The sequence below is a fragment of the Callionymus lyra genome, chromosome 12, assembly GCF_982586985.1.
Source record: "Callionymus lyra chromosome 12, fCalLyr1.hap1.1, whole genome shotgun sequence".
NCBI classification, from domain to species: domain Eukaryota; kingdom Metazoa; phylum Chordata; class Actinopteri; order Syngnathiformes; family Callionymidae; genus Callionymus; species Callionymus lyra.
Window position 1 is genome coordinate 11,094,159 of NC_141829.1, and position 10,366 is coordinate 11,104,524.

Below are 10,366 nucleotides of genomic sequence, written 5' to 3' on the forward strand. Positions count from 1 at the left end.
CCTAACAGGTTTCAGGAAACCTAATATTCTCAGACAATAAAGTTAGAAGTAGTTTAAAAAGGTGATATTGTTGCCTCTGACACCACATGAGGCAGTTCTACAAAAAAAAAAGTATCTAATCATAATGATTTTTATTTTCCCTTTCTTTGGGCGCAGCACTGTGAAATCTTGTCGCACGCATGGATCGACCTGCAGGCGGTTGAAGGTGGTTTAACTAGTTTGTGAAGACTTGGAAGTGACAGAGAAGAATAACATTGTGGTTTCCTATGATTGGGGTTTGACTTGCAAGGACAAGTTCAGAGATGTGGGGAAGTTCTGAGCCAAAGTTCGCGAGGTCAGGTCTCAGGAGGGACGAGAGGAAGACGATGTTCAGGGACTGAGGACGTGAAGAAGGAAGGTGTGACCTCAGGTTCTCTCCATTCATGTTAAATCTTCTTCAGAATATGGAGGATAATTATCTAATTAATGTCGAGTGAATAATGGAAAAGCAATCGTGGACTCAATTCGATGAGTTGGGATTTTTTTCTCAACAACAACAATAAGAAATATATAATTTTACAAGATGTTCTGCTTGTAAACACCAATCTTGCAGTTGGACCATCATAACTCTGAGAGTGAGTGAGTGTGTGTGTGTACAGTAGCAGGTTGTTTTGAGAAGATGAGCACATTGGCTCGGGAATAAGAGAATTATGGGATCAGTGGAAATCTTATCTCTGACAAACACACCGTTCTGGACTCAGCAAGTGGGCCAGAACCTCTCGCCCTGCTCACAAATCTCAAAGAAAGCCGATATTGCTTGTAGTTGAAGTGGTTTTCATGCTTTTTCGAGTTGCAATTATTGTTTGTTTCTTTTTGCACTTAACAGTTTGTTGAGCTAGGACTATGTTAACGTGACCCATCAGAAAAACTGAATTATTGCCTTAATCTGACTTTTAAAAATGCATATAAACACCTTGGAATACAGAAAAGAAATCCCAAAATCTCTAATAGATGTAAGATAATCAGGTTAATAGTTTGTAAGCTTGTACCTGCGTTAGCATCTGCTATGCTAATGGTCCTCTAGAAGTGAACGACTTAACTGAAAGCGTTACCTGTGTTGCTAACAACCTCAAACATTCCGTTCAGTCCTATCCGTGGAAAGAAAATAGAAGAAATCAAGTGATTTCTTCTTCTAATTCTCAATTTGTACACTATGTTAACTATCAAAGAGATGTCATGCCTTTGCTAAGCACGGACGACTTTGACCCTCCTTGGAATTGCTCGACCCTTATTTCAACACTTGACTAGTGATGCTCGAGAAGCGTCTCCTTCATGTGTTCTAGAATCTTTACATTCCTCTAGGATCCACTGAATCTCATTCAATCAAAGCAGCCAAGATGAATCCAACATTAAGGCTCTTCGGGACATAACTGAACAGTCTACGCAGAGACCCATTCCTGGCTTATTTACTCCAGAAGAGCAACTTTTTTTAGTGTCCATAGCAGACCGTCAGTCAGAACTGTCAATACATTTGAGTTGGCAACCAACATGTTTTACATCTCTACATCACTGTTACCACTTCTGTGTCCTCCCTTGTTCTTCCTTAGAAGGTGGAGCAAAAGCAATGACATATATCATGTATCTTGAATTGGTCGCAGTGGTTAGCGCAATCATCACCTCACAGTTGTGTGGGTTTACTCCGGGCACTCCAGTTTCCTCCCGCAGTCCAAACACATACAGAGGTTGATTGGGAATTTGGGGAAATTGTCCGTAGATATAAATGTGTTTGTGAATAGTTGTATGTTCTTGTCCAGGATGTCTCGCCCGATGAAACTGGGATAGGCTCCAGACCCCCCACGACCCACATGAGGGATTAAGCTGCAGGAAAATGAATGAATGAATGTTTTGATATGGTTTCAAGCGAGTTGAGGCGGCACTAAAAAGGTGACGTTCACAAACTCATTCGTCACTGTAGAGTCAACAGTGTGACTCCCAACACAAACCCACCTTTTGAAAAAGAAACACAGTGAGAAGGAGTACTGCATGTTGGTCCAAAAAGTTGGTCCTTGTTTGGGGGGGGTGAGGTACAGACTTTAGTACATCATTGCCTTCAAGTATCGCGATGCTATGTAATGACAACCATGCTAAATGCGATTGGTAACTGGTAGCTGGTGGAAACACAACACAAAGAGAGTAGCGCCGGAATTGTGTAGTGGAAAAGTACATCTATGGAGGGTTCTTGCTTCCTAAGGATCAACTGTGGATCTCTAAATCCATTTTAAAACTGTAACACGGATTTCGTTCTGTTCCGGTTCTTATGCTTTGCTTTCTGGAGAAAGATGGAAAATTGAAAGAGTGTTTATTCGCCGCTCCAAGTCAAACAAAATACAAGCTTTACGATCGCAAACAGACACACTTTCTCCCGGCGACTGTACAGGTCAATAGCCCCGGAAAAAAAAGGGTCCCGATCTGTCCTTTCCGGCCAAATGGTCCTTTCAAGTTCCCTGTGTCCCGATCCCCCGTAGAGAGACATCCTAATTTGTTTTCTTGTAATCTAATCATTCCAATGTTCTCGGGTGGGGGTTTCTGTCTTTTAGCCCCACTTTCCCGGGTGTGTTTTGCCTCGTTCTTTGATCTACGATTTAAAGTGTAAACAGATAAACAGATGTTTGAATTTACCGGTGTCGTAACTCTGATTCTGATTCAAGCTTGCCTCGAACCAGTGTGAATCAGTCTGAGTGGAACGTTGATTGTGAATTAAAATGTTTAAGCTCTTAGATGAAGCGAGTAATTTATACTTTATATTTTGATTATCTTTTAGCATTAATTTAAGTATGGCGTATACGTATAGTGTATAATCATTTTAATCTAACAATTTTAAACCCTTAATATTCCTTCCTCGTGTTTGCTGGACCGAAGGACGTAGAGTAGGAAGGAGACTTGAGTTTATTGAAGCCAAGAATCACCCTTGACTGAATACTGGAAGATTTAAAGGGGCCTGATTTAGGCGTTATACGGTGCTAAGCGTACTTTCAGATTCTTCGGAGATGTAACAGCTAGAGGAGGAAGATGCTAGTCGTCGGTCCAAAGCATTCGTAGACATTTCACAGCTTTTAGTAAAAGACTCGTCACCTAATTTGTGATATATTTACCAGAATTAATGAAAAAAAATGTTGTTCTTCTTGATAACGGCAAGCCATAAACACATCACAAATGTAGCAAGGAACTGGAAAGATGCAGAGTGGAACAGGATTATCTTAATTTAGGCAGACTTTGACTCACAAAGGATCTCATCAAGTGTCATGTTTGGCCCTGAGCTTGTAACACAGGACTGAACAAAACAAGACCTGATAGCCTATCGTAGACCTGGTGCTCTACGTGTTGCGAGAACCTTCCGGAGCCACCAGGGCAGATGACGCAACCGTTTCACTGTCTGGAAACGAGACCATTGTTCTGTGAGATATTCAAACCTCGGGGTAACTTGCTCTCCGTCTGATATATTAACAAGATCGTCGTTTTTGTAGTTCTTTCTGTAAGAACTGAAAGGGTCACGGCGTAAGAGCTTATTCAATTCCATGAAAGAAACGCTTCGAAGAGAAATAATTCATTCATGGCCCAGAGACAATCAAACGCACGCCTACGGAAAATAGATTGTTTTGGGACTGCGGGAGGAAACCGGAGTACCTTGGGTAAACCAAATCAAGCCACGGAAGCAACTTACAAACATGTTAAAAGAAAATTGCCTGAAGCTGGAAGTGAACCCACAACCTTCTTGATGTGAGACTGTAGCGATAATTCTACACCAGCCGTCTCCAATCAACATATCGTTTTGTTACCGGAGTGAACAGAAATGAAAAATATTGTTTTATTTTTTATGTCTTAAAACTGAGGTCCTGTCCAGGGTGTCCTCTGCCTCTCCCCCGCGACCACTATAAGGGAATAAATGGTAGAAAATGAATTAATTTTGAAAAAATAAAGACCAAAGCTGTGTCTAAAATCGCATACTTGCGTACTTAAACTTAGTATTTTTAGTGCATAAGTGCGTCTCAATTCTTAGTATGCGAAATGTAGTGCTCCATACACACTAAATTGGCGTACTAAAACGCCCACAAAAACGCCCATCTTAGTGACGTTGTAAACAGAAGTTACGTCATATATATATACATATATATACAGTATATATATATTCATATACTTACTGGTGCATTTTCAACTTCAGTAGGAGGATGACACGTCTTCGGTGCTGATATCCGCGTAAATATCTTGTGAATATTTCCTTTTTCATATTTCTTGATCCAAACCAAACGTGCTGCCAGCAGGTGTCGATAGTGTTCCTACAGCTGGTTGAAATCATCGTTAAATAGTAGTAGAAGAAGAAGCTGTCGCGTCATTTCCTGTTAGTGCGTAGCAGCAGTGTTTGATTTAAGACATACTATCTGTGGGGAATTTGCGTACTAGTTAGTACGTACACTATCCTGATGCATACTTACCTCCAGTGCACTAAGTATGTAATTTGAGACACAGCACAAAAATAACCTTCATCTCCAGCTGACTAACGTTATAATGAGACGCAGTAAATTAGAAATGTATTATCTTATTTGCTCATTATTCAGACCATAACTTACCTCCAGATCCAGACTCGTCTTGAAATGGCAGCAGCTTCCTTCAACAGCGCTAGAATATAAAACATTCCCTGATTCATGATTTTTTTATTCCACGCAAGGTTTGGATCCTACCAGGCGCCTGTTTGTTCATTCACTTCAACTGCTCCGCTTGTTCACCTGCCAGTCACCCTCTCATCAGCCGCACTCCTCCGTCATCCTGTCTTCCATCCTCCAGGAGTTTGACTGCCTCTCATCAGACTCACCCGCTCACCAGCCTCCACTTTCCCTGCCGGAGAGGAAACCATATTGAGAAGGTGAAGCAGAAGCAGAAACGACGACGATGGGGTCACGTTGTTTGAAAACCGCTTCACTCCGAGCCCACACGACTGCGATGATCCAATATGCTGCGTTAAATTATATTTTCATGGCAAATTAAATCCCCGGTGATTTCGCTCTCACCTTGATTTTCCGTGAATTTTTCATCATGTTCCTCATTTATTCATTTAGCAGGTTGTAGACGACGACTTCCTGCACAGATCGTCATGTAACGATCGGACCCGTCAGTAGGTTGTTAAAGTACGTGATCGCTGTTTATTCATGTTCTTCGTCACATGGTACAAAGGCAGCAGAAGACCACCTCTCTACTGATGGTGGTCTGAATGACGAGTGTAGTTCTTCTAGATCAGGGCCCGAAATCGAACAAAATATATGTTAAAAAAATCTTTTACAGGAAGTACGAGCCTGACTGTGATATTGTCTTTTCATTTTAAAAGCTTAATTAAGCCAAACTTAAATTATATTTAAGTTATTTTACTAAAACTTCCCCTTTCTTAAAATATCAATAGTAATTATACATGTATTTTCAGTCATTTAGGTGTTGTGTGTAAAAGATGGAAGTGCCTAAAAAACATTAGATATCCAGTTTTTCTCGTCAGAGAAAACCAAAATATTGATCGATTTGTTTTTTTCTTTGTAAACTTAAAGCTACAATAAGTAACATTTTGATGATGTTTTTTCTTTTGAATATTTTCTGTGACGAGGGTTTAAATTTTGAAAAGTCCCAGTCAGACGACAGGAACATCATTTAAACCCTATGGATTGTGTCTTAAAAATATGTTTTCTAGTTAAAGCAAGACTATTTAAATTAGAAAATATTGCTTCTGGATTCCAATCCTGCTTTTTGAGTTTGCATATTCGAGTTTTATATTATAGTTCAAGCAAAACTTTAATTTCTTTTGTTTAATTGACAAACAAGTTCCTTTCAAACTTTATTTTTTACGCTATAATACATAAAATCTGTGTTTGTTCTAGCTCCCCCAGTGTCAGAACTGTGGAACTGCAATAGAGTGGAACCTCTGTTTCCACAAACAACATGTACTTTTCTTAACAAATAGACAGAACGCCTCTGTTCTGGTTAGTTTTTTCATTAAAAAAAATGTTTTGTAATGCAAATATAAATGATGTTTCTAAAGTATTTTGTTGTCGCCTGCAAAAACAATGTTTTAAAGTTTTATTTTAGGATTATTGTTAGTGAAAAAAGGTACGTTATGGAGCTGAGACATTAATAAAGGGTTAGTTGGGAAGAACAAACTAAAAATACATGTCTCCTGACTTGTCTCTGAAACTATATCATTGACTTTTCCTAGTTCTTTTTCACGCGAGCGTTGTTAGCGTTCATTGTTCCTCCTCCGTACACGGGGAAGTTTACTCTGCTCTTGAAAAATAGAGCAATCGTTGCTCTAGTCTGGCCAAGAGTAGGATTATTTCTTGAGAAGTGAGCCAGGGGAGGATTTTTATTATGCAATGAAGTCATGATCTGCCTCTGTGAAGTGTACCAGTGCGAGCCCTCGGGCGACGGAGTGACTCAGAAACAGTCCCCGCGCTCGGGTTTGTTTGAGGATAAATGTGAAATAAATCAGCGCGAGCAACAGTTCGAGCCGCTGTAGTTTTTATTAAAGCGACTATAAACATGTTATATCCTCCAGCAGGAGCCTCCGAGAAGAACGCACAACTTAAAATAAGACTTACTAGAGACATTAAAATCAACCAAAGTGGTCGCGGAGGAACCGCGCCAAAGAGGTACACACGATTGTAAACTGAATAAAAGGGATGGATGGTAAACAATTAGCAGGCGTGTTGTATTTTCTGTGACCTTCTTTCATGCTCTGCTGAACATGAAAATGTCACCAAAACACAAATAGATTGTGTTGTTCAGCAGCTGTTTATTAATAAGTTTGGAGGTTATTATTTATTGATCATAATATTTCTATCAGGCAAACAAGAACCATCGTCTTTGTGTACAAATATATATATATACTGTATATATATATATATATATACTGTATACATGTATATATATATATATATATATATACTGTATATATATATAGATATATATATATATCTATATATATCTATATATATAGATAGATATATATACATACATTGTTTTTAATTAAAATAACCTGTTTTTTCTGTCTCAATATGGGTTAGTAGTAGTTTCTTGTAAAGCAGTACTAGGTTAGATTTTAAATTTATTTCTATTTGTGTAATAACTGGTTTCGTTTTAAAAATTCAAAACGTTACAGACGCTCTTCACTAGACAACTTCTTCAGGACCAGAAATCCTGGAGACCAACTGCTCTACATCAGTGGCTTAGAGACAGTTCTTTTCAGTACCGAGAAACTTGTTGTAGTTACCAGGAAGATAAAATGAGAAACTTAACTCGCATCAATTTTGTAAATGGATGTAAATGTGGCAACAAAGGTGCCAGAACATTGCAGTTACACTGTTCTGACAGTAGGGGAGCCAGAAGCAATAGTTTCAATCTTACATATTACACTGAAAAACAAATGTTTAATGAACTTTATTTTTTTCTAGAGAAAGTTACCTTAAAGTTTAAAGTCACCTAACAAACTAAAAATATGCTCAAGTTTCACCATTTATATGTTTAATGTACCATCACACAGAATATAAAGAGTAAGTAAGTGATTATTTGCAAAGCACCTTTCTCCGACCAGGGTCACAAAGACCTTTTAAAGGTCAAGACAACATAGAAACAAACACAGGAGTCCCAGAAAATTAGAAAAAACACTAATACATAGGTCTAAAGATTTTCTTGAAGGAGTCAGTAGATCATCAAACACAGAGATCGTTCCAAAGCTTAGGAGCAACAGTCTGGAAGGATTTCTCTCCTCTGGTCCTGAAGCGTGTTCAGGAACCATCAGTAGATTCTGATCCACAGACCTCAGAGCCCGAGCTGGGGTGTAAGTCTGATGGAAGGTCTGACCATGAATAGATCTGAAAGTAAGAACCAGAATTTTAAAGTTGATCTTGAAAGAAACAGCCAGTGAAGAGTTTTAAGGATCGGAGAAATGTGAGTTCTTCTACTAGAGTAGGTCAGAAGTTTTGTATTAACTATAAATCTGTTAAAATGATGGCTAATGTGGGTCCAAGATAAAAATTACCCACTAGATATATAAATATATATATTTTTTTATACACAAAAATAAGAACCACTGTACCACAAAATACAATTCTACTGTTTGACAGGGAATTAAATAAGAATGAGTAATTAATAAATTAGGAAACAATGACACAAAAAGTGTATCTCAAATACATTGAGATGCAAAGAGTACATTCACAATGTTCAAAGTTATCTTGAGATATCAAATATTAATATTGTCTGACTTATTCTACATAAGGTGCTTTATTTCCTCTCGTGGTATATCATCATTTAACCCAGAAAATGATGTAGTAAACATAAACGCCATGTGTTTAAACCAGTGAGTCGACGATAACAACGCTAGGATGCAGTTCAGGTTCGTCTCTAAGGATACATTCCTGGCACAAAAAGCTGCACATCGTATTTCTGCGGCCCTTGAAAAACACACTGATAACACTGTCCTTATTAAAGCTCCGTACGAACATTATTTGGACAGGATTGTGTTCATTTTCATGAAATCAATTCAGCTGCAGGCTAGAAATGAAATAGTCGTATTTGGCGAATTAAATAAAAATGCTTAGGTCAGCACCGGCTGCTCGACACACGGAGAGAGAAAAAGAGTTAATTAAAAACCCGTCTCGTCTTCTTAGTTAACAAGACGGCCCGAGCTTTTTGTCCACAGGCGAACGTCAACAGGTGTTAAACCGGCGCCGATCCACCATCTGTCCACGATCCTGAACCAGTCAATTTTCTTTTTAGTTTGTCTGGTCCGGTCTAATGTGGACGACCCGGTCCCGGCGGAGGAGACGGCGAGTGATTATTATGACCGGCGTGGACGGACTCGCCTCTGATGTTATTCATGAAGCTGGAATCGATGCTGGTTTACATGAGGCAGATCAATGGACTCAGGAGCCCACAGGAGAGATGAATAATCTTGTTACTTGTGCCGCTGACACCACAGATAAAAAGCAGAGGTGTGTGTGTGTGTGTGTGAAGACATGCGTGGAAGCAGGACGCTCATCCGTCAAGCTGACGGCAGCAGTTGAGGACTCTGCAGAAAAAGCTTATCTGGAACACGGAGTGAGATGGTAGAAGATGGTAGAAGATGAATTGTTTCTGTTTGGAGAGATGATTACGAGCGACAGGTGAGCAAAGATGAGTTTGAATGACCCATTTAAAAAAAATAATCATTTATCTGATCGTTTTGTAAAGAGGTGTCAACTTCAGTTTATGTAGCTCAGGATCACCATACAAAAGAGTCGCCTCAAGTTTCCGTCGCTGACTCAGCACTTTAAAAGTTTGGCCCTCTGTTGGAAATGTCACCGGCGAGTCGCGTCCGTTTTCTCGTTTTCTGTCATCAATCTTTAGGATTTTAATAAATCCATCAACAGTACCTTGTGTTTTATAACTAAATGTACTATTAAACTATGTCAGGCGGCAGGGCCGGGTCTAGACAGGCATGTATGAGGGGGCAGCCACAAATCTTGAGGGGGCATTGTGCTGTTACTTACTTACTTACATGTAAGTTTGAGGGGGCACAACATTTATTTGAGGGGGCCCGCTCTTTCCCCTGCCTAGACCCGGCCCTGTCAGGCGGTCACAAGAAGTAAATTGAAATATCTTTCCATCTCCACAAGCTGTAGGTCATGATCGAGGGGCGACCGGAACATGTTCTAGGAGGAGAAGAAAATGATTTTTTAAAGTATGTCTCGTCTTTTTTGAGCCTAAATGAATAAAGAATGTTGCAGATCGAGCTGCCAAGAGAAAGAATATAAACGTATATCAGTGGCATCAATTAAGTTTAACAGTTCAAATGTTGAAACTTTGTATTTTTTTTAAGCATTAATAATAATAATTTGTATATAGAAAGGTTAAACTATATATTTTTTAACAAATTATATATTAAATAAATATTTTTTAAATTAGAGTTTGATTATTAATTATTCCAAAATAAGTTTCTATGTGTTTTTAATTCGTAAAAATCAATTTAAATTCACTATAAACTTACTTAAACCATATTTAATCTACCAATATAGAAATAATTGAATCCAATTATATATATATAAAAAAATTGAATGCATAGAAAAAAACATTTCATAAAAGAAACATTTAAAAACAATTAAATTCAACTGTGCATTATCCTGATATACTTTGATAAAAGAAGAAAAGAAAGTCAACCTTGTGGTTCTTGGATGTTATGGCAAGTAAAGATTAAGAAGGAAGTCTTCCAGTGGCGTTCAATAAAGTCAAATATCGTAGATTATATCGTAGCTACTAAAAACAGTATCTGCTTCAACCACAAAATAGGACGGAAAGAAAGTCATTAAAAAGAGCCGAA